This window comes from Tiliqua scincoides, chromosome 5, assembly GCF_035046505.1.
Source record: "Tiliqua scincoides isolate rTilSci1 chromosome 5, rTilSci1.hap2, whole genome shotgun sequence".
NCBI lineage: Eukaryota > Metazoa > Chordata > Lepidosauria > Squamata > Scincidae > Tiliqua > Tiliqua scincoides.
In genome coordinates this window covers 38,826,292-38,851,472 of record NC_089825.1, presented here as the reverse complement: position 1 = coordinate 38,851,472, position 25,181 = coordinate 38,826,292, and the positions used below count along the sequence as shown (strand labels likewise).

Sequence of the window (25,181 nt, the reverse complement as noted above, 5' to 3'; positions counted from 1 at the left end):
AAAAACCCTTGATCCGTAAGGTGAAAGGTGGGATTTTGAATGAGCGGGCGAATGAACGAAATGCACCACATCTAGTTTGTCCCATACTTTCTAGTCACTGTATTCATGCATCGCTGCCCCAGAACAGAAAAAGTCCTTGGATCCCAGCAAACTGATGGTGCTAATAAAATAATAATCAATACCCTACTTCAGTTTCAGCCCTGGTGGCATCCTTCAGAGGACTACAGGAATCCATTTGGTATACTGTCCGCTCTCCACCTTCTGTATAGATAAAGGCAAAACTGCTTGCTCTCACCACAGTTTATTTCCCGATTCACCATACTTTTGGTAACCTACAATGCGTTGCATCCAAAGAACATTAGCCATGACTAACAGCAGAAATCTTATGCATGTCTTCTCAGAAGAAAGTTCTCAGCCCAATATGAAGGCTTTGGATCCGGTGGAGCATCACTCCACCGGTCCCGCCTCCCTCCCTCCCGGCTCTCTCCACCTGGCACACCTCCCCCCTCCCTCTCCCTGCCTCCCGCCTCCCCAGAACGCCTCCTCCCCGCCTCCCCCCATGCCCCCGGTAACCTCTCTGCTGCTCTGCAGTCCACACTGAATAGTGGAGCTGGCGCACTGAGCCCAGGATTGGGCTCTTAGTCAAGACTGAGGGCCCAATCCTATCCAACTTTTCAGCACCAGTGCAGCTGGTGGAGGTCTCTGCAACTGCCTCTCCACCACAGGATTCAGCATATACCCCATTGGCACAGCTGCACCAGCACTGGAAAACTGGATAGGATTGGGCCCTCAGTCAAGACTATGTTGCCGAATTAATTTATGGTGCTTAATCATGATGTCCTCCTTCAGCTACAACTCAATGGAATTTAAAACAAGAGGGGGTTAATGTCTGTGTTAATTCAGTAATAATTTAGTGTGCAGAGGGGGAAGACTATATTACCCTGAGTGGAGATTTCTTTTGAGAAAAAGAAAACTTTTTTTTTTTAATTAGCGCGTCTAGTTTTCATTTAAAGGAGGAAGAATTTTCTTTAGGAGCCCACGGACCAAAATGGACTTTATCTTCTCAGTCTGCTGGGAGGACGACATCTGATTCTTTAAACAAAGAAAACTTAACTCCCGAGCATATGTCAAGGGTTTGAATTAATGAGGCTACAAGATTTTGTGGAAGACGCACTAAGCTTTGGGGGAAGGAGATGATTAGAAGGAGTGCCGAGGACCCTCACTTCCCATTGATTACGAGTGTGAATATATGATATTTAACAATCTGGGTTATTTGTTATTTAGCGCACTGCAGGACTGGGCTCAAGGATTCCCCCACCCCCATTACAAATTATGTACTTTTTCAATTAGGAAAAAATAAAATAAGTGGTTTACTTTGCTGCAACCAGAGCTGAAATTAAGAAGTAGGTTTGGGTGCAGGGAACACCACTTTTAAATTATATAGTGACTTTATCGTGTTAAAACATGCTTGTTTTTATACCATTGTCATGAGTGATCTCAGCAGGGCAACGCTCAGAGAATAATGGTTTTGTCAGTTTCAGAGTTAGCAAAGAAAACACAAAACAATGTGCTTACACTCAGGCCCATATCAATAATGCCATTTAGCATTTTTGACAAAGGAATAATAGTCTGGTTTTAATAATTCTCTGCTGATTATTGGAACCTCTCTTCATTCGTGACACACAGAGGCATATTAAAGATGTTACCTTAGATGCCTTCCTGAGACACACACATCTATTGTGTTACAGCTTCTGAATTTTGAGAAAAATCAATGGAGCTTCATAAAATGACAAAAATATAGATGAGGCCTTACCCATATCTCAGTAAGAATGCCACTATGACAGCAGTTTCTTTGCCTGTTTAAAAATAAATAATCAGCAATTTTTCCATAGTGAAGGAGAGAAATTATAACTACAACTAAAATTAAAATGTAAGTTTTGAAAAACAGATATAGAGTCTAGATGGATATTGGGGTAATTCTTTTATTTTGCAACCACTGTAAAATTACATTGATTAGGAAAGATCATAGCAAGTATGATGTACTAAAATGTTAGCAAGTGTTATCCTTGAAAGAAAATTTAAGGAAAATAAATTCTAAATAATTTGTAAGGCCTGCTACTACTCAAAAAATTCTCAAGCTCGTTCAGGATAGCAAGTAGGAGAAAGATCATGAGTTAAAATCAGAAGAACAGTGTCATCCTAAACCTGCTTACTCAGAAGTAAATTGTGCTGAGTTCACTTGGACTTACTCCCTACTGAATGCATTTAGGAAAGGTTTCAATTAGTTTAGAACTGCAGCCAAAGAGACAAGAACTCTCCTCCTATTTATGCATCTCTGGGTGTAACTTCACCAGCACTTATGAACAAAAAACGCACTACAACAAGACAGTAAAAGTCAGAAGGAAGAGGAATCAAAAGTCGTAAATATCCTTGCTCTCTACTGAAAATGTCAGCTACAACTCTTAAGTAAATATGGGCTAAGACTGCAATTCTAGGCATTTAATATTTCAGAATAATCCTCCTAGAATTCAGGGTACTGAGTAAGGGCCCAATCCTATCCAACTTACCAGCACCAGTCCAGCCCCAACGCAGCCCCAACCTTGAGGGGGGTCTCTGTGACTGCCCCCCACACCACAGGATGCAGCATATGCCCCAGTGACATGGTTGCACTGGTATGGAAAGTTGGATAGGATTGGGCCCTGAGATATTTAGAATCAAGCTGGAGTTAGACAAACCAAAAACAAGGGACCCTTTAATTAGATCAATGATTTGCATCACATTTTTGTAGTGCTCCCTTTAAGTGTTTATATATAGATATATATTTGGGGTTATAATTGGTATTATATATTTACCATATATAATTGGGGGGTATAATTGGGGTTCTGTTTCTTTGGACTTATCCAGACAAATGATATGCAGGCTTTCATTTCTCATGTTATTTAAACATTCCATATTTTTAACACGTGGAATGTCTGAACTTGCAGGAATGCAGGCTGAGTTACCCTATACTTTTGCTGCCTGTTTATTGGTGCTGACAGATTACAATTTAGGACTTAACTGTGTGACTTATTCTCCGTAAGGAAACTGAATCACCATGAATTCCCAACACATTTTATCAGTTTTCTTGGTGACAAATGTGAGAAAAATACTTTACTGATAATCCATAAAGTTTTTTTTTCTTCAGTATGCCACATCTACCAAATTCTGCCCACCTGCACCACTTACTATTCCTTGTTAAACGTAGTAATTAGTAATTACTTTTAAAAGTTTGATTATTTTTTTAATGAACATTGTGGTTTTTCAGTTTTACATTTGTGTATGGGGGGAGGGTTCTGTTATCCAGCAGCTCTCTAGATCAGGGGTCTCAAACTCATACAATGGGCCGAATAGCATTCATGTTCCAGCTGAGGGTTGGAAGTGATGTCATTCAACAGGAAATGGTGTCATGAATAGGTTGTGACCAAAGTAAGAACTTTGTTCTCACTTGGCAACTCATTAGCTGCAAATGACAAGATAAAATATGCAAATCTTGATCATATTTTTAAGATATGAACCTGATTGCCATGTGGGCTGCCTTTTCAACACCGCTCAGCAGATGGTGGTGGTGCAGGGAGAGCCCCAGAACTGGAAAAAGAGCTTCCGTGGGTTGCATTTGGCCCAAGGGCCTTATGTTTGACACCCCTGCTCTAGATGGCCACTAGCTTCTATCCTCAGCCTCTGCAACTCAAATAGAAAGATGATACTAATGGCCTGCCTTACAACAATTTTAAATGAACAGCAAGAATCACTTTCTTTGGACTGAGGCTGCTGGCTTCCTGATATATAAAAGGTACAATTCCACATGGTATTTACTTTTAAAGTCTGAAACAGATTGGAAACAGGATACTGAAGGACCGGTTTCTCCCATATGGGAGAAACCCATTGGTGTCATTATCAGAGGCCCATTGCCACAGATAATGTGGTTGCTGATGAAGTGGGACAGGAACTTTTCAGTTATGGCATCCAGGCTGCATAATCCCCTACTAAAGTAGGTGCACTTGGCTCTTTCCTGGCATTTTGGTGCATTGTTAAGGTATTTTGTGCTTTGGGAATGGCTTGATTTCTTGATATTATGTTGCTGTCACTCTCTCTTTAGACTGTATGGCTGTGTTGCTTTTTAATAAGTTTTTTTTATTTGATTTTTTTATTAATCGTTTTGCAGTTTCCAAATTGTTTTAAGCTGCCTTGGGAGCTAAAAGGCGGCATAGAAATATTCAAATAAAGCATCTTCACAGCTAACAGGTCAATCCATGCTGGACTGCATATCACTTAACTGTTTGCTTAACAACAGACCGCATATACAATGGTGGTCAAAGTCCAACAAAGAAGCTCTTAATGAGGTAGTCAGGTCTCCCATAGCCTGCAGCAGAGAGCCTGTTTACACAACAAAGAGGCCCTTAATGGAAAGAAGAGGTCATCTATCTCCAATAGCCTGTGCAACCCTACTGTCTGGCATGGAGTGCCTGCTTACACAAACGCAATAGATTGAGTTGAATGTTCGTTTAATGACCTAATCACACAACAGGGATCGGAGAATGTATCCCTGTCATTAAATGGCGCACACCTGTACTCTTCTCTGAATGTGAAGAGACCTTCACCCCAAGCAAGGGACTTGTCTTAGCTCTATGGAATGCGTGATTTGTTTCCTTTTCACAACTTGCTCAGCTGCATATTCCAGCATATTCCATCCCTCAGAATATGCTTTCTAATACAGTATTGGACTACTGAATAAAGTCAGTCCTCGGAAACGAAGAAAATTGCGCTATGTGAAAATGTCTGGGTTTAACTTGAGCCTGGGGTTGCAGGTCTCACTGGCTGAGGGTTCAGCTGTATGAAGAAAGGTTTTCTATCAAACCAACTTAATACTGGAAGCCTGTTCATATTCTAGCAAACCTTCAGCAAACCTCATGTGTTCTGGTAAACATCTAATTGCATTTCTGGTCTTCTAGCCAAACTTGTTCCTTTGGAACTGGTGTGAATTAATCTATTTTCATAATGTGTACTTCTGCGTGTCTAGCAGCTCTGTATCCAGTGGTGTAGCTAAGGGGAGGACAGGAGGGTATATTGCCCTCAGTACCAAACTTTGAGGGGGTACCAATCTGCACCCCTGGTGGCAGACCTAAGGCTAAAAATAGTTGTCAGACATTCAGAGTGGCTGTGTGTAGCCTCCCCAGCCCTCAGAAGACTTCTTGGAGGCCTCCCCTTTTCTTGCAAAAACAAGAAGTGCCTTAAGGCCACATGCAGCCTCTTTTGCCTCAGGCTACCTCCCAGATGTGATTAGGTACAGGTTCAGCCTATTTATACATGGATTTTTTATACATGGATTTAACTCAACATGAATGGCCCCTGCAAATGAGAAAGAATGTGCTGATCCCTGGAGAAGGGGAAAAATGCACCCCTTTAAAATCAGTTTAAAATCTGAACAGTCCTTTAACAATATCCTCCTTAATGGGGGGGGGGGCAGCTGGCTGACAATCCATCAATCCTTATCTCTCCTGCGGACCCCTCCCTTCCCCCCAGGACCTGAAAGAAAGGTGATGATTTTGCATTGGTGAAGGGAGGGGCTGAGTGAAACGCTGATGGATTGTCTTCTTTATAACTCTTATCTTACATCAGGAAGGTCAGCATGGCTGTTTTTAAATCACCAGAGCAAAGAAACTTTGTTTTTAAAATTGATTTGCTATAGTGAGTTTTTTGTTATCCACGTGAGTGCTTGAAATAACCCACGCGAATAATTAGTCTCAATCTGTATGTGTATAAAATTCAATTTTGTCATATGGAGGGGTATTAAAAATTTTTGTGCTCCTGGTGCCTTAGCTATACCACCATCTGTATCCAAATTCAAATGTTATACTGAATGTGTTTTACAAAAGATACATTCGACTGTTTATGTACAGTTGTGTGCCTTCCACATTCTTTTCCATTTGAATTCACACACATTGTTCTTTCCACTTGCCCTTTTAACAGCTGACACTCTCCCCCATATCAGTGTTTCTCAAACTGTGGGTCGGGACCCACTAGGTGGGTCACGAGCTCATTTCAGGTGGGTCCCCAATCATTTCAATATTTTATTTTTAACATATTAGACTTGATGCTCCCTTGTCATGTGATTGCATTGGGGGGAATGTTACAGACTTGCACTTTTAACAGGCTACTCTGTATATGTTTTCAACGATGATAGTAAATGGGATTTACTCTTGGGTAAGTGTGAGAAAAGTTGCAGCCTGTAAAAAAATTTTCCTTCTTGATGATGTCACTTCTGGTCATGACATCACTTCCAGTGGGTCCTGACAGATTCTCATTCTAAAAAGTGGGTCCTGGTGCTAAAAATTTGAGAACCACTGCCCCATATCATATCACAAACTGCTTTTGAAACTGCAATGAGTTTCAAAAGCAGTTTGCAATGTACAATGGGGTACCTGTTGCCTGAGAAAAACCAACAACTCCTCTGATGCACTATTTGGTTCAAAGAACTATATCCACAGTCCTTTGGATCTTGGCCCATGTGAACAATTGAATTAACAATTAAGGGTCTTTCATTCAAGTTAGATATACTGATATTCCTCAGTGGAATCAAGCCAACTTGAAACAAAACAATCAGAAGCAGCGATCATTGCAACGCGCATTGTTTCACCAGGTATTTGAGTGCCGTCATTTAAGCAAACACTGGGCATCATCCAGCCCAAGTTAAACATGTGCCTAACTCTCCCATTGAAATCAATTGAGTTTAAAATATACTTATCTCTGTCTGGATCATGCCCATTGTTTAACATACAGCTACGCAACATGCAATAAACAGTTTCCATGTGAATTTGGGGCCTGAAATTCACCACTAGCTGTTCTTTTGGCAGCTAGTTTTCAGCTTCAAAACAACTGATGTACATTAGCAACACAGTACGTTATATCTTGGAATAGCTAGGAGAACAATATCAACAATTGTCTGAATACAATATGTTTAAAATTGGTGACTCAAAGAGTGACATAGTCTGAAAAATGGATGTCCACCTAAAGGTAATTTTTAAGAGCATCCAAGGAAAAAGTCGCAAATGCAATTTTTAAAACCCTCAGTGCATACAAACGAGTCAGAATATCTTCATTTGAAATGTTAAACTTTTGTAGCCATGCCTTCAAGCATACACTAAACTTCATCTTCCATTTCCTACACTACAGAGCCCCCTCTGTTGGAAGTTTAACATTAATTGCTTTTACTTGTAAAGTTTGGGGTTTCCCCCCCCCCTTTCTCTAGTCTAGTTGTTCTCACACATTTAGCACCAGGACCCACTTTTAAGAATGTGAATCCGTCAGGACACACCAGAAGTGATGTCATGACCAGAAGTAACATCATCAAGCAGGAACAGTTTTAACCATCTGAGGCTGCAATCCTACCCACACTCACCCAGGAGTAACTCCCATTGACTATCATTTTTAAAAGCATATACAGAGTAGTCTGTTAAAAGTACAGGTCTGTAACATTTCCCCAAATGCAGTCACATCCCATGGTAGCATCAAGTTTAATTTATTAAAAAATAAAATACTGAAATGAATGGGGACCCACCTGAAATTGGCTTGTGACCCACCTAGTGGGTCCCGGCCCACAGTTTGAGAAACACTGCCCTAGTCAGTTATGATAAACAAAAAATCCTGGAAAAGGTTTGTCCTCAATTCTCATCTTTAATCAAATGAACTTCGAAGCATCTGTGAAAATCTACAAAGAAGAAAGCAATAAATGAAAATATATATCGCAATCACTGTGTAGACTAGGAGAGTGAATTTTGCCTGCAGAGAAGAGCAGAAGGTGAGACTCCAACTGACTGTAAGTAACAAATTTAAATTCAATAAAATATTCTCACAAGCATACATGCACACCCACCCACCCCTTTTTTATCTACCATCCCCCACCTTGAGCACATTTCCTTGGAACTATGCCCCAGTGGAACTGACTTCCAAGCAATTATGTTTGGCACAGCAAGCCTGTGAACACTTTCCTGGGAGTAAAACCTATTCGATACAGTAGAGCTTACTTCTGAATTAGTATGCTTAGGATTGGGCTGCATGATTGGTGTCAAAAACAGTAAATTCCTGACCTAGGTCTTATCCTCTACTGTCACTTGTAAAGAAAACTTTCAAATAAAATAGGAAGTATTTGTGAAAGTCAGGAATGGAAGTGAAATTCAAATTAAGATGGTTGCACAAGAAAAGAGCAGGTACAAACAGGAATGAAAGCTTAAAGGGCACATGCATAAAATGGAAAATGGTCTACAGGTGATACAGTCAGTGCATAAAGCATCACAAGACAGATCTACATTCCAAATTTTGGGAATCCAAACTTCTATGAATAGTAGAAGGTGGAAGAATGTAGATAGAAGCCGCAATTATTGAATGGGCCCCACCCCTAAACATAACTGGGGCAGCATTTCTGCCAGTGATCACAACGCCACTGGAACAGTGCGCAGACATTATTTGTATCTGCTCGATGAACAAGACTTAGGAACAGGCTGCAATTTATAGCTTTTGTCAGGTTAGTCCAAAAGGCCCTTTGAGACAGTCAAAAGAACCCAGAGAAACTAGGCTTTTAGCAGTGCAGTTCCAATTAAGCTGTGTCCGGCTAGGGGAGCCCAACATTATAACACCACCCACAACAGTGGCAGTCCTGGGGGCAGTCAGGGGGGGCAAAAGCCCCAGGCGCCATGCTTGTGGACTCGGTGGAGGCAGCTGCCACCTCCACCCACCATCCGGTGCCTTTTTGTGGGCCGACAAAGCCCCATGCTGTGTCCACAGGTGCTCCTAAAGACTTCGGAAGCCTCTGAAGCACCCTTAAACAGTACTTCCAATTTTCATTTTCATCTACTTCACCTGCTGATCCCTTTTATTATAAAATGTAGACCTACCCTCCTCGCTTCGCACCCTTACTACATTACAGAATGGCAAGCACATGTTTAACAAACACTTTAAACCAAATGTTTCTCAAACTGTGGGTTGGGACCCACTAGGTGGGTCGCAAGCCAATTTCAGGTGGGTCCTCATTCATTTAAATATTTTATTTTTAATATATTAGACTTGATGCTACCATGGGATGTGACTGCATTTGGCGAAATTTTACAGAGCTGTACTTTTAACAAGTTACTATTTATAGTCTTTTAACAATGATAGTAAAATTGGACTTACTCCTGGGTAAGTGTGGGTAGGATTGCAGCCCAGGATTGTTAAAAATTTTCCTGCTTGATGATGTCACTTCCGGTCACGACATCACTTCCAGTGGGTCCTGACAGATTCTCATTTTAAAAAGTGGGTCCCAGTGCTAAATGTGTGAGAACCACTGTGTTAAACATGTCATTTGGCCTTGTGTAGTTGATTCATGAGTGTGGAATAATCAAGGTTCAGACAACAGCCTGTTATAAAATCTTATCTCTGTAACACCACATATACAAGATCATCACACATGTACCCTGTATTGCTATTAATCCAAACTACCACCCCTTGATTCTGCACTTCCAAACATGGATTAAAACCCTTACTTCAGCCACAACAGACTCTCCAAATGACAGACTCTCCAAATGAGAGGAGGCTTCTGATTGTGTTAGGGATACAAATCGGTCATACGCTATGGGTTCAAAACTCACAGTAGGTCAAATCCACTGGTCCAGACCTGTGGATAAAAAGGGCCAGCCTGTATTTCTAAGGCAGCTTACTACATGACCATACCATCCAAAACACATTGCTGATTTTAAAGCAGAGAAATCAAACAGCTATCAAGCAAGCAATGTTATCAGTGCAATCCTAGGCAGGTTTACTCAGGAATAGGTCTCACAGTGCCCAATGGGACTTGCTCCCAGGTGAGCATGCATAGGACTGCAGCCTAAAAGCAACAGATTGAAAAATATACACAATCGCCTAGATTTAAATGTATGGGGAAATGAAACTGGTTTCACCTGGCACCTAAAACTCATAAGAAGGGTACAAGGCACATGGTGCATAGTGCGGGGGGGGGGTGGTATTCCAGAGCCAAGAGCCACCACAAGAAAGGCCTGATCCTTGATACCACCTACCTGACATCCATCAGTGGAAGTATCCCAAGAAGGGCTTCCCCGGATAAATTCAAGGAGTGAGCAGAGCCATCCAGACTATCATAGTCCTGTTCTAGCCAACTCTCCAGCGCTGATGCAGTCACAATCCATTTTTAAAGAACTAATGTTCCCTTACTTTGAGAAGGCCTCTGACTGTGCCCCATGACTGCCCCGTACATCCATGCTAGAATGTTAGTTAGGATTGGGTTGAGAGATAACCTATGGAGACCAAGATAAAACTCACATTTTGAGCTCAGAAATGCATGCCCAGGAACTGTTTTTAAAACGACAAAATACGTTTTGAACTACCTCAGACTGTCAGTAATCCAGCTCCTGTATACGCCACCCTTTCCCAGCCTTCCTATACGTACAACACTAGGAGCCTGACTCTCATTCATGTTTCCCGATTAAACACGCTCCCTTTGAAACCTGTGCAAGCTTCCTAGCCATCTCACCCCAATTTCTTCCCATCTGTCCTGACAGTCTCTCAGTCTGTCAGGCTGAGAGACTGAAAGGTGAATCGGGACTTCTCTGGTTTACGTTTTATCTCTACGATGAATTCTCAGTAAGCAGCCTCAGGCAAATCATGCCCTCACATCCACAGCTTCCTTATGGGGAGAATAATGCTTCCTTACTTTACTGAACTTTTAAGGGCTACATCAAAATAATAGGTGAAGTACTTTGCACACACAGAAAACACAATACAACAATACGAAGAGCAGCAATTTTCAAACTTTTCCCTTTCATGGCACACTGAGAACATGCTAAAATTGTCAAAGCACACCATCAGTTTTTTTTATTGATTAGGCACACAGCACTGCCAGCTGGGAGCTCACATCCTCCAATGGCCCTATTAATATATGACTGTCCCCCAAACTCCCACAGCACACCTGCAGATCATTCATGGCACACCAAACTGCCATGGCACAGTGGTTGAAAAAATCACTGTTTTAGACAAACTACATTGCGACATCTCAAACAGTCAAAGTGGATGTGCAGCCAACACATACTGCTGCCTGGTTTGGGGGTTATTTTCCCTTTATAAGCACTGCTGGAGTGAATCTGTGGTGCAGAGGCCGAGTGTTGAATCCTTTTCCTCCATGCCTAGATGGACCTATGGCCTGATCCAGTGGGGCTGTTCTTATGTTCTTATGTTCACTGCTTCCACCAAAATACCCCCGTGAACACCAAAAAGTTGCAGCCATTTTCATGCATCTTTGGGCGTTTTTGGGGGGCGTTTCCCCCAACTTTTGGGGGAGGGCATAGCACCTGCTTTGCATGCAGAAAGTCCCAAATTCAATCCCAGGCATCTCAAGGTGGGGCTGGGAAAGACCCAAATCCTAACCCACTTTCCAGCACTGACATAAGGGCAATGCAGCTCCGAGTTAAGGGAACAGACATTCCCTTACTTTGAGGAGGCCTCTGTAATTGCCACCCCATTGGCACAGCTATGCCGATCCTGGAAAGTTGGTTAGGATTTGGGTCTTTCCCAGCCCCACCTGGAGATGCCTGGGATTGAATTTGGGACTTTCTGCATGCAAAGCAGGTGCTATGCCCTCCCCCAAAAGTTACTGCAGATCCCTGAAGGTGCCACTTGCTTCAATGACACCTTTAGGGCCCAATCTGAACTAGGTCCTCCTACGGTTGCTATTTTTAAGAGAAAATAACCACCCAGCTAGACAATGATAACCAGTTTCTCCAGTAACCCAGAACGATACTTTGGGTGCTCCCAGCCAAACTTCTGAAGATGTGTTTTTGCTTCCAAGTCCCACGCCGTAGGAAATTTCCATGTTGGGGAAAAGACTGCAAAAATGCAATCCCTGAACTGTACTAGCTGAACAGAGACAACAAAGCCTTTTAGTTAATGGCTTTGGAGTAGAATAATGGCACAATAACAGACCCTGATAATTAGAAAATGCATGAAGATTAAACACTGGTAAGTGCAATTATCTAAAACACCAATTGGAAATTACATCTTTAAATTTTAAAGCAAAAGAAACAAGAATTAAAGCATAACATTCCCTGAAATTGTATTCAGCTTTAAAATGTTTTCCTATGGAATCGCTTTAGAAAACCCTCAGCAAAATCCTGAGATAAATCTCTTCTTGTTTGGAACATATGGAATAGACCCAGCCATCTCCCCCTGGGCATTCGCATATATCCAAATATTTTGTTGCTGTTACCATTGACAGTTCCACAATTCACACACTTACCCAGAATGCCAGCTTTTAGTTAAGTCAAATAACATTGGGCTGCCTTTGAAGAGTTCTTGGAAACAACAACTGGTTCACAACGCAAACACAGACTGTTGACTGCAATGGGTCACAGGGAACATATGGTACCAATGTTCAACCAGCTACACTGGCTCCCACTTGGTTTCCCAGTTCAAAGTGTTGATACTGACATTTAAAGTTCTGGCTCCAGATACCTAAAGGACTATCTTCTCCCAGATGAACTTACTCATCCTTTAAGATCTTCTGCATAGGCTCTGTTTCTCCACCCACTGAAATATGGTAGGGGTCATTATCCTGCAGGAACAGGGCCTTTTCAGCAGTGACACCAAGGTTTTTGAACACCAGATAGAAGCTGTGTTTTTTTCAGAGGGTATTCAAAGGTCAATCCTTAGAAACCTGCTTCTGAGTTTTTTTAAAGTCTTGTTTACTGCTGCTTAATTGTTTAAGTAGTTGGTACTCAATTGTTCCAGCATATAGGCAATGCCCACCATATCAACCTATCCACAAGCTCTTCTCTATGTTGGAGGCCCTCATACAAATTCTCGCACTATCTGGAGTACAACAGTTAGGTATTTGGGAGACAGCTTTGTCAACTGTAGTACCAAAGAACTGGAAAACTCTCCCAAAAGATAATAATAATATAATAATAAACTTTATTTATACCCCGCCCTTCTCCCCAAAGGGACCCAGGGCGGCTTACAACATGTTAAAAACAGATTAAAACATAATTTAACAAACAGATAAAAACATATTAAAACACATTAACAGATACCATAAAAACACTAGTCAGATAAAAAGTCAGATAAAAAGAGCATAAAGCAGCAGATCATAGAGGACACAGGCCTGTAAAAAATACTAAAAGATGTAAAAAAGATATTAAAAAGGCCATGAACTCAGAAGGCTTATTTAAACAAAAGGGTCTTCAGGCCTCGCCGAAAAGTTTCAAGAGAGGGAGCCATTCTCAAGTCAAGGGGAAGGGCATTCCATAATGTTGGTGCCACTACTGAGAAGGCCCTATTTCTTGCCGCCGTCACCCCTACCTCCTTAGGCGGCAGCACTTGTAAAAAGGCCTTCTCTGATGACCTAAGAGAATGAGCCGGATTGTGCTGAAGTAGGCGATCTCTAAGATACCCTGGCCCAGAGCAGTATAGGGCCTTAAAAGATGCACACCTGGCCCCTATCTCTGCCTGCCTTCAGACGGGCAGTGAGGCCACAATCCTATATACACTTTCCTGGGAGTAAACTCCATTGAACACAATGAAACTTTCTTCTGAGTAGACATGCCTGAATTGTGCTGTAAGACAATTTTATTTCAATTTGCTCTTTTGGATTCTTGTTTATTTTTATTATTATTAAAATGTATATATCATTTTTCAACAACAAAAAAAGGTTCACAATGTAGCTTACATGGCAAAATAAATGAAAAGATTGTTACCACTTTTGGGACAAAGAACTATCTAAAAAAAAAAAGACACAAGGGAGACACTGCAGACAGGAGGTCAGGACCCTCTCTGGGAGATAACACCATTAGTTACAGGGTAGGACACTGTGGGCCCAATCCTATCCAATTTTCCAGGGTCAGTGCAGTGGTGTCAGTGGGATGTGAGCTGCATCTTTTGGTGGGGAGGCAGTCACAGAGGCTTCCTCAAGGTAAGGGAAGGTTTGTTCCCTTACCTCTGGGGTGCATTGCGGCTGCACCTGTGCTGGAAAGTTGGATAGGATTGGACCCTGTGTTGGGGTGAAGAGAACAGTTGCTCTCTTCCTACTGAAGATAAAAGAACCACCACTTCAGGGATGGGCTCTCAAGACTCTCAGACTCGACTGAAGTTGTGAAAATACACATTTTTTTTGTGGCTGGTGGGAACTTGAATCACAAGCATTACTGACCTGCAATTCAGAGTTTTTACCAAAAAAGTGTCATGACTTGAATTCCCTTGAGTCTTGATTCTCTCTCTCTGTGTGTGTGTGTGTGTGTGTGTGTGTGTGTGTGTTTGCTTACATCCTGTCCCATTCCCCCGTCACTTTTGCATCATCCCAAAAGACCTCGTGGGTGATCCAGAAGCTGTCCTTCAGACTGACAGCAGCCGCAGACATGATGGGAGAAGGGTAGGTGATTCCAGGAGCTGCGGGTTTGAGGGGAGCTTTTCTTTTCTGCTCAAGGACTTGACTTATTTCTAGAAATGACTTGGGACCCAAGTCAAAATGACTCAAAATTTTCCAGAAGTCAAGTCGCAAAAGCATGTGCAATGACTTGACTCAAGTTATAGGGTCACTGACTTGGGACTTGACTCAAGACTCAGCACTGTCACTCCGGCACATCCCTGTACCACTTGAAGGGTGCCTCTTTGCTCCAACAGCAGGGGATTCAGCCAGGACTGATAGTATCTCTGCTGTTCAGTTAGCTTCACAGGATATATTTTATCCTGCTGTTTCAGTTGCTCATAGTGAAAACTGTACAGTACAGTGTATATATATAACTTCATGGAAAACATCAGATGTGCTGTTATTGTAAAGGTACTGAATGGGTCCACCATGACAATATTTAATCTGTTAGGAATATGAATAACAGGCAGAACCATTTAGATTAACTGTAGAGAGTTACCCTGTCTGTCACAAAGACCATACAATGAATTGATATGTGAAGTATGAATAACTACACAGCATCACCACCAACATAGCAACATCACATAATATGTCTGGATGCATTTTGTTACTATCAGTGGTATAACAGAGTTGTCTGCTGCAAACTGCACAGCTGAGGTGAGGCTATGCCATTTCAGAGAGTACTTAATCCCTTATAGAATCATTGTAGATGTCTAACACTACTGCACTCAAATCAGATGAGAATATAACCTTTTCAGGCTCTAATCACTGATTGTGGAGTTCGGTTTTGTACATAGAAAAATAGTGTACTAACAATTAGGAGCCTAATCAGGCTCCTGCCAGAACCAGGGGACATCCACTAAAATTGAGTGTTGGGCGGGTTAGGACAGACAAAAGAAAATATTTCTTTACTCAGCGCGTGGTCGGTCTGTGGAACTCCTTGCCACAGGATGTAGTGCTGGCGTCTAGCCTAGACGCCTTTAAAAGGGGATTGGACGAGTTTCTGGAGGAAAAATCCATTATGGGGTACAAGCCATGATGTGTATGCGCAACCTCCTGATTTTAGAAATGGGTTAAGTCAGAATGCCAGATGTAGGGGAGGGCACCAGGATGAGGTCTCTTGTTATCTGGTGTGCTCCCTGGGGCATTTGGTGGGCCGCTGTGAGATACAGGAAGCTGGACTAGATGGGCCTATGGCCTGATCCAGTGGGGCTGTTCTTATGTTCTTATGTTCTTAATCCTAAACACATTTTCTGGAAGAACGTCTTGTTCAAAAATCAGGGTAAACATGATTCTATGTGCCGTGCAGCAAGTCTAAGCATAGTTAGCTGAAAATAAGTGATATTTCACTCAACTGGGTCCATTTCCAAGGAAGACCAAAGTGCCAGGACACAAGCAGTAACAGTTATGAATGTGCTTTTGGCATCTGACATCATTATTTACTACAGTCACGTCAAGAAACATGGACATGATGCCCTAAACTTCTGGTTCACAGTGTCACACTTTTGGTGCCACAAGATGGAGTTAAAATCATGATTCAACGTTTTAAAGAAGGAAACAAATCATGGCCACAAGAAAAGGCTTCACAATTTTTAAGGGTGTTTTATTTTTTAATTGCTGTGCTTCACAGCTCAGTCCCTGAAGCAGCTATGAAGCATTGTCTAGGAATGGTAGCCTTCAGAAATTAGACTGTGCATAAGGAAGTTCAGAACTACAAACTAGCATAGTGTTGCTGTATTCACTACAGCGACACTGAAGCAACCTAAGCCTCTCGGAAATGGTCCCAAAATGTGCAGCTTGCCGCAGGCTAAGTGCAGAGTAAGTTCCATGTCAAACTTTCAAATCCATGAGTGGCTTAGCTAATGGGATTGGGTAAATATATGACTGGATCTGCACCATGAAACATGTGAACCATAACAAAGTTTTAAATGCTTTCATCAAAATGAATTAGCTTATTCATAATTTTAGAAATTGTCACTTGAGGAAGACACATAAGTCCCCAAATACAAGCCAGCATAACAGAGAGCAAAAATATGGACATGAAAGAACTAGGTAGATAACTTCAACAATCTGTAGATTCCTGACTTTAATGATTAAAAAAACTATTTCTTATAAAATGCATTTTGTAAAAGTTAGAGATATAGACACAACCAACAAACAATGAGAATCACATTGCACGCCCCCCCCCCGAAGATACTTGTCAACTTGCTGATTTAAGTTAATGTGAATTAAACAGTTTGGCAAATGAACAGAAACATCAACAGAGTTTTAAAGCCATAAAAATATAACTCAGATTAGCTGTCTAATTTGATGTTGCATCAAGAAGGTAGTCAGCAGTGCAAAATTTCATGCAAACCCTGAAATAGGTTCTAACTGAACAATAGAGCACAGAAAGAGAGCAATAGAGAACGATGAAGTTTGTTAAATTCTGAGGTCCACATGGAATCCTTCAAGAGGCTAACAGAAACATCAGAGAATGAATGCCAGCAGTATTTGATTTTAGGAAAGGAAAGACAATCTAAAGTTGCCCATAATGATTATTATAAAAGGTCTCTTAGTGATAAGCACCTTCATTCTGGATTCGACTAAAATAGTGTATGTTATATATCAAACAGGAAGGTACGCTTGTGTATTAAGACCTGAGGTGTGCGGACTGAATTAGCTTGTTATTTATGGTGGCAGTTTAAGTAAGGACAATCTGCTAATATGGAAGGGTGGCTATGCCCCACATATCTCAACTCCATTTACAGTTACCCCTGTTCTAACCAAGAGCAGTTCTCACCTTATGTAGAGACAATTAGACTTTGACACTGGAGGTTAACATAGTAAGAATCTGCGGCCTGTCCAGGTCCCCTGAACACGCAGAACATTTTGGAGGTACATTCAGAAACCACACGTGAAGAGGCCCTGATCAAACAAATGCCTAGAGATGTTCCAAACATTGCAAAATTATGACACACAACACCCTTCTTTGTGCCTCCTATACAAGTGGTTACATGTGATGATTGCACCACAGTCCCTATAGGCTCCAGCATAGTATCTTTTTTTTTCTTTTTTCTTTTTTTACAGTGACTGTTTACTGATGTTCCTTTTGCATCTTTGACTGTGAGCCCTTTGGGGACAGGGAGCCATTGGTTTATTTTGCTCTGTAAGCCACTTTGTGAACTTTTTTTGTAGCTGAAAAGTGGTATATAAAGGATAATATTCTACAGCATGACAGGTTATGATCATTATACATGGGTTCCACACTTCCTACACTGAATCCCTTCCTACACTGAAGGGATTTCTGTGATGGAATTTTGTAATACTGACCTAATATAAGAGGTATTTTGAAAGTACAAACCAGCTTCAAGCCATCTCAAGAGAGCCAAACACTTTCTTAAATCTCAGTGGTACCCCATGTCCCTCATATACAGTAAATGTCATTTACATCCTATGAAGCATACAGACAAATATGCTGTGTCTTCTCAAGACATAGTAAGGAACAGAAAATCCACTTTGTCTTACTTTTTCGGCTATTTTAACTATGCACAGATTTCCCTCTCTTGCCATTATCCCCACTCCCGTTCCAGGTCGAAGTTACAAAATGGGCCACATCATCTTTTCCTCTGTTGATACAGTTTGCTGTGCCTGTCTGTGACTTTGTCTCCACAGGTTCCACAGGTCATTTCACAAGTACAATTCCATATATGCCACTATTCTAACTTTTCATTTCCAGAATTTCTACATCACAATCCAAAGTAACACTTCAATCAAATCTATTACCCTTCCATCTTTCTCCCAGACTCATGATACAACAAGCAGACACCAGAGCCTGGCAGTTCGGAAACATAACCTTTTTTGAGGAAAAATATCAGGTTAACCATTTGTAACAAATAAAGTGGAATTCATTTGCATCATAATAGAGATAATGTTCTTTTTTAAAATTATTTTCAAATGCAAGCAATTTACTAGTTGAGCTTTCTCATTCTGGTGCAAACATGATCTAGGGATCTACACGCAAGCATCTAAATAGAAGTATGGACACAAATTCAGAGGAAACTTTCAAAATACAACCGTTGTCTACATGGTACAATTCATGTATGTAAGGTAGCAGAGTGAAAGAGCAGACAATCAACAGAATACTCCTTTTCATCATTACCCAAGAATGTTTTTTCAACTTTCCAGTCAACTTTTTTTCTTTTCCAACAGTAATCATCAAATGGAAGTTTGATCTGATTGTATTATTTTGAATACTAATCTACCCAAATTCTAACCATTGAATAAACCTGTTGAGAGCAGATCTTCTATTCCAACTCACTATTTCAATCAAGTGCCCAGGTTGTTGTAGTTGCCACCCACCAACCCCTCTGTTTCTTTCAGGCGGCGAGACTAAATTTTTCCAGTAGCCTTTAACTCGCTTGATTAAGTGACATGGAAAATGTGACTGAAAGGTATAGAACTGTCGAGCCTCAACCCCAGGACAGAATCAACTTTGTTGTAAGCACTGAAGGACATCTAGCGAGCTGTGACATGCAGAGTTTTTATTCACAATCCCAAACTATACATCTCCAGAATGGCCGCTACTCCTCCATCTAGTTAGCTGACAAGCAGCGTCTCATTGCGACAGTCAAAGTGGATACCTTCAGATACTTGGACTTGAACACTTGGGAATGTTTAATTTCCTTTCAAGATCCCAATTGTTTCCTTAAATGAAAAAGAAATATCACAACACCCGAGATAATCTCAGTCCCATGGATATGGGAAAATCCAGGCTATAATAGCCCAGTGGACTTCTACGCCCAACTTTGATTTACAAGATAAAAGCAACTTTTAAATTAAAGTGCCTTTCTGTGAGCAGAGCTTATTATTCCAAAGACAGGAATGATTTTCCTCCAAAGTTGTCTCTGTGTGCCTGCCTATTATCTTTTGATTTCCCCCTTCCACTAATGAGCATTTATCTAAAAGAGCCTCTTAATCCTCTGATGCCTGCTTCTGGTCAGAGGTAACAGTTTGAATAAAACCACTAATCACTTATCGCTGATCATTAATCACACTTTTCTCTGGAGCTTTGCAACCTGCACAGGAACTAAGGCAGCCCAGAGAAGGAGTTCATATTTCCCCCTTCCTTTGGTGTGCTCTGTGTGTGTGTAAGTTCTTGCTGACAATTGCATCTGAAGCATAAAAGTAACAGATACAAGTTCTATGCTCCTTTCCCCCCCCACTTCACAGTTGGATTGCAACTGCCTTTTGTTCAGTTGTGTTGCACTTGATGCATACATGGGCACACATTCTATATAAGCACTCTGTGTGTGTATGTGCGTGTCGGGTGATCAGATGTCATAACTGCAAAAAGAGGACAAGGCACCCCAAAATGTAGGACAGCCAAGAAAAATGTAGGACATGACAACATAAAAGCTGAAAACATTCATCTATTGATTTCATGTGGTCAATTTAAACACTATATCACTTATTATGAAAATCAAAACTTTATTACATATAATTAATTGTGTATAACTTATTAATTGTAAGAAGGCTATGCGCTGCCAGCTCAGAGGGAAAAGGAGGACATTTCTTTTCCAGGACTAAAAAAAAGGGCTAAAAAACAGGGCTAAAAAAAAAAGAGGGCATGTCCTAGAAAAAGAGGACATCTGGTCACCCTGTGTGTGTGTGTAAGTTCTTACTGTGATCTCTCTCTCTCGATCTCCCTCTGCGCTGAAATAGCAGATCTGCTTTGTTTCTGGACTGTTCAGGATAGTCCCTTGCAAGAAAGTTTTCTTGGGAGTTGTTTGACAGGGGGAAAAAAGTTACTACACTGCCATCTCTCAGGTGTTAGTGACTGCCAAGTCAACGGTGCTTAGGGACCCACTGATGAAGCTGCCCTTAGCAGCACCCTTCATTTGCAAGATAAGTCCGATGGCATTTCCCAGAAAGAGAGGACGATCAGAGGGGTGCTGACGCTGAAAAAACTTTCTTTGAACAATCTGATCCCAGGAAACCCCTGGGCGGAGTGGGGAGCCCCCGACCCACTCTCTTGCCCTCTTTCAAACGGCGCGTGCTGCATTACACACGCAAGAAACTCCCCTCATCGCTCTGCGCTCCGAGTGGGAATTTAAAGGGACACGCGAGAGCGACACACCAACCATCTCGATTCAAGAGGCAGGGAAGAAAAGAGCCCCCCCTCCTTGCGGAGTGGTGCATGTGAAACCTGCCGCTCACTGAGAGCCCAAGTCTATGCATGTCTACTCAGAAGTAAGTCCCCTTATAGTCAACTGGGCTTACTTCCAGGTAAGTGTGGATAGGACTGCAGCCTAAGAACCCAATCCTAGGCATGTCTACTTCCCTTATAGTCAAAGGGTCTTACTCCCAGGTAAGGTAAGTGCGGATAGGATTGCAGCTTAAGAACCCATTCTATGCATGTCTACTCAGAAGTAAGTCCCCTTATAGTCAATGGAGCTTAGTTAAGTGCGGATAGGATTGCAACCTGACTTTGAGCCCAAACTTATCCATGTCTACTCGGAAGCAAGTCCCCTTAGAGTCAATGGGGCTTACTCCCAAGTAAGTGTGTATAGGATTGCAGCCCTAGCCTGGCCGGCCGTCAACACTACAGAAGGCGAAGTTTAGCTTACCAAGTATTTCCCCCCCCCCCCTCCCATATACACAATTTCTTGTCTAAGGACAAAACGTAGCAGGGAAAGAGAGGGGAGTTTTTTTTTGGGGGGGGGTGGAATCTGTGCGGGAAAAGCCTCACCGGTTGGAGAATAAGAAGTGGCGAGAAGGTCTTTGAGATGTAGATTTGACACCAGGTAGCCCTGCTTGGCCAGCATGGCAAAGCCCCCCCCATCCACCCCAACCCCCCTCCAAACAGCCCCCGATCTCCGAGGCTCTTAATCACACACTTACTAGCCTGCAGCATGACGTAATGGCCCCGGATCCAGGCTCTCTGACTCCCAGAGATATGTCAGATAGGGCGGGGGCGACACGGGAGGAGGGGGGGTCACATAGCGATGCAACCACCTAACAACCAAATATATACAGAGGCAGCAGAACCCGGAGCTTTGGAAACACAACAGGGGACCCTGCGGGGACGCTGGGGATGGAATCGGTGCTGGGGGGAGGGCTGGCGATGGGTTACGCTCAGAGCAACGTGTGATCGGAGGGCGGGAGAACTTCTCGGCAGCCCCCAAAAGTTTTCGCGCTGCCGAGTCCAACAAGCGGCGACAGGACGGGAAAGGCAGCGAGAGGCAGGCTCCGAGAGTGCGCTGTCATTCCCGCCGCCGGAGAGATGTTTGGCAGGGCTGAGGCTGCCATCCCCGCCACACTTGCCTGGGAGTTAGCCTCCTTGGCTATAAGGGGACTTACTTCTGAGTAGGCAGACACAGGATGGGGCTCTAAGGCTGCAATCCTATCCACACTTTCCTTGGAGTAAGCCCCCTTGGCTATAAGGGGACTTACTTTTGAGTAGACAGACACAGGATGGGGCTCTAAAGCTGCAATCCTATCCACACTTACCTGGGAGTAAGCCCCCTTGACTATAATGGGATTTGCTTTTGAGTAGACATGCAGAGGATGGGCTCTGAGGCTGCAATCCTATCCAAACTTACCTGGGAGTCAGCTCCCCTGACTATATGGGACTTGCTTCTGAATAGGCATGCATAGGATTGGGCTCTAAGACCAGGGTTAGCGTCTCTTCCCCGCAATCTGTCTCCGAGACTTTCCACCCCAGACCTCCCCAGGAGGGGTTCCGGTGGCGACCAGGTGGCAACCTGTTGCTGGCCAGGTTTGCCTCTATGCTTCCCGGCAGAGAAATGGGGCATCGTAGAGTCAGGAATTCACTGGAGCTTTCAGAAAACAGCTTTCACACACACACACACACACACACACACACACACACACACACACACACACTTTACAACTAGTTTTTTTTCAAACGCCAGGAAACGCGCGTCGTGATATGTATGGAAAAATATGTAAGGAGAGAGTGTTCCTGAGCGTAGACAGAGTGCGTCGCTTCCAGCCGGCCACCTACACATTTAGCATTCTGGAGAAGGATTTGCCCAAGTCAAGAGACATTCCCATAGGCTGGGGGGGGGGTGACTTTAAGCACAGATCGGATCGAGCGACACGCGCGGAGTCCTGACCGTGGCTGCCTCTCCGGCGACACGCGAGGCAGCTTCCAAACTTTCACACGCTTTCCCCCTGCCGTGCAGGGACAGGCTTGCCAAGGTGCTTCTTCGGCGTTTCAGTCCCAAAGCACTTACCTGTGTCCCCTGTTTCTATCTCAGTGCGCTTAACCCCCCCATCCCGCTCCCACCCAGCCATTTATTCCCCCCTCCCCATTAATAACTGTTCACACAACAACAGATTGTCACCGCACGGGGGAAAGGACGAAGACGCGCACGCAGGACTCAGGCTGCTGCAAACCTACCCACACTTTCCTGGAGTAAGCACCATTGACTCTATGGGATTTACTTCTGAGTCGACAAGCATAGGATTGTGCTGTCAGGCTGCCATCCTATCCACACTTTCCTGGGAGTACGCCCCATTGACTATACTGGGTCTTACTTCTGAGTAGACATGCGTAGTATTGGGCTGTCAAGCTGCAATCTTATCCACATCTTCCTGGTAGTAAGCCCCCAAGGACTATACTGCGACTTACTTCTGAGTAGACATGGGTAGGATTGGGCTGCCAGACTGCCATTCACACTTTCCCGGGGGCAAGCCCCATTGACTCGAATGGGATTTACTTCAAATGTGCATAGGATCGGGCTGTCATGCTGCCACCCTATCTACGTTCCTGGGAGTAAGCCCCACTGACTCTAATGGAATTTACTTCTAAGTAGACATGCATAGGATTGGGCTGTCAGGCTGCCACCCTAGCCACACTTTCCTGGGAGCCCCATTGACTATACTGGGACTTACTTCTGAGCAGATATGCTGAGGATTGGGCTGTCAGGCTGCCACCCTATCCACACATTCCTGGCAGCCCCTTTGACTATAATGGGACTTCCTTCTGAGTAGACACGCATAAGCTTGGGCTGTCGTCCTATCCCCATTTTCCTGGGAGTGAGCCCCACTGACTTCGGAGCAGACATTCAGAGGATTGCGCCCTCCGTCTCCAACATCCTCCAGAGACACCTTTTCCCCGTCCGATCCTCACACACACACTTTCCACCTCCCGGCGCTGCTACCTCCTGATCTCTTCTTGTTGACCTGAAACCGGTTCATTCCCCAAGTGAAAGTCCCACGAAAATAAATCATCAACTTGCAAAGTGTCCGGTGGGGGGGGGGGGAGAAAGCCCAGACATAACAGCAAAAGAAAACAAGATGGGAAGAAAAGTGGGGGGGGGGGTATCAAAGACACTGATTACAACCGTTTGCAATTTCTCTCCTCCTTTGTCCCACTTTGGCTTTTCTTTTGCCCTGCGTGTCAATTCCACACACGCGATGCGCCAGGCAAAACACACACACACACACAACACAATCCTGGGCAAAAAGAAAAACTTTTCAGAGAGTTTTTTGAGTCCTCCCAATACAAAGTGGCATTTGGAGAAGAAAAAAAAATCAGCTCAATTATTTTTTTGTGGGACTTACCCAACAAGTGTAAGAAGGTAAAAGGACCAGGAGCAGCAGCAGCAAACAGCCTGGGTGAAGGAACCACGTTGGACTGAGAGAAGGTTACAATACGTTCTATTTAGAGAAGCATTACATCACCCTCCGTGACGTCACGTGGGATTCCTGAACTTCTAAATCATTGCGGTCCCTGCTCGAGGGAGAGAGTGCGCTGAGCGGTGGGCAGGACCGGGAGAGGCGTGCCTTGGGCTGGGCTCCTCCCCCTTCCTCACCCGCCTCCCCTCCAGCCATCTACGGTGTAGGGAGGAGAATCCATGCACACAGCCCAGGAGGCGCATGCAACAGCTTGCCGTGCTGAGGCTGGCAGGAGGCTGTTGCTGCCGCTGCCTCTGCCATTTAGTTCTGTGAGTCAGCTTGGAAAAAATCTCCCGCTTGAGGGATTTGGGAGAGGAAGCTGGAAAGGGACTGAAGGAGGGGCAGCCCACCGCCCCCCCCCCGGAGGGGGTGAAGCGCATCAGGAGAGCTGAGCGAGAGTCCCCATGCATGCTGCTGGGTAGAGTGTGCAACTCAGCAGATTCACACATGAATGGACAAAGTAGTGTCGCCAGGTTTGATGTGGGGAGCCAGGGAACTCTCTCATCCGGAGAACTTTGCAATCTGAGAGGGGACAATCTTGGGACAGATGTAGCAGTCAGAAAGAAGGGAGCCTCTGATCATGCTCAGAGTGCATTTCTCAAACAGTGGGGAATGAGGGGCTGGGGTCATGGGGAGCCCAAAGGGATGACTTTTAGGAAGGCTACCTCCAAAATCCAGAAATTAACTAATGTTTCGTACAGGTACCACCAGTGGTACCTGAGGTGGTGTCTGGCGGTACTCATGGGACCCCTGCCCTGGCAGCAAGCTCAGGGGGCAAAACTCCAAAGCATGCTTCTCCATGTTTGAAAAAAAGCCCTGAAAAAAGTCCACCCTGAGCCTCTTACTGGTGCTTGTTCCATTGCATCTGGCCTCCCAATCCAGATGTAACTGGTGATGATGTCATTGCCAGTTACTTCCAGTGGTGCTTCAAATAGTTGGACCATGTGAAATGGTACGGTGGAGGACAAATGTAGAGAAACACTGAACTAGTCAATTTTTTTAATTGATTTTTATCCATTCCCCACCTTACAAAAAACTGCAGGTAGCTGTGTTG

General features: G+C 43.5%; 1 protein-coding gene across 2 annotated transcripts in view; it reads right to left on the bottom strand.

Moving 5' to 3' along the window:
- CREB5 (cAMP responsive element binding protein 5) overlaps positions 1–24,078 on the bottom strand; it is a 304,261-nt gene extending 280,183 nt beyond the window's left edge. The window contains exon 1 of one of the 2 annotated variants that reach the window (XM_066627888.1): positions 24,014–24,078. The gene's annotated coding sequence lies outside the window, so the exon portion shown is untranslated. Of the gene's footprint in view, positions 1–21,170; positions 21,209–24,013 lie in introns of those variants that run through there. The other variant, XM_066627889.1, reaches the window with a different exon arrangement.
- Between the last annotated feature and the right edge of the window lie 1,103 nt (positions 24,079–25,181).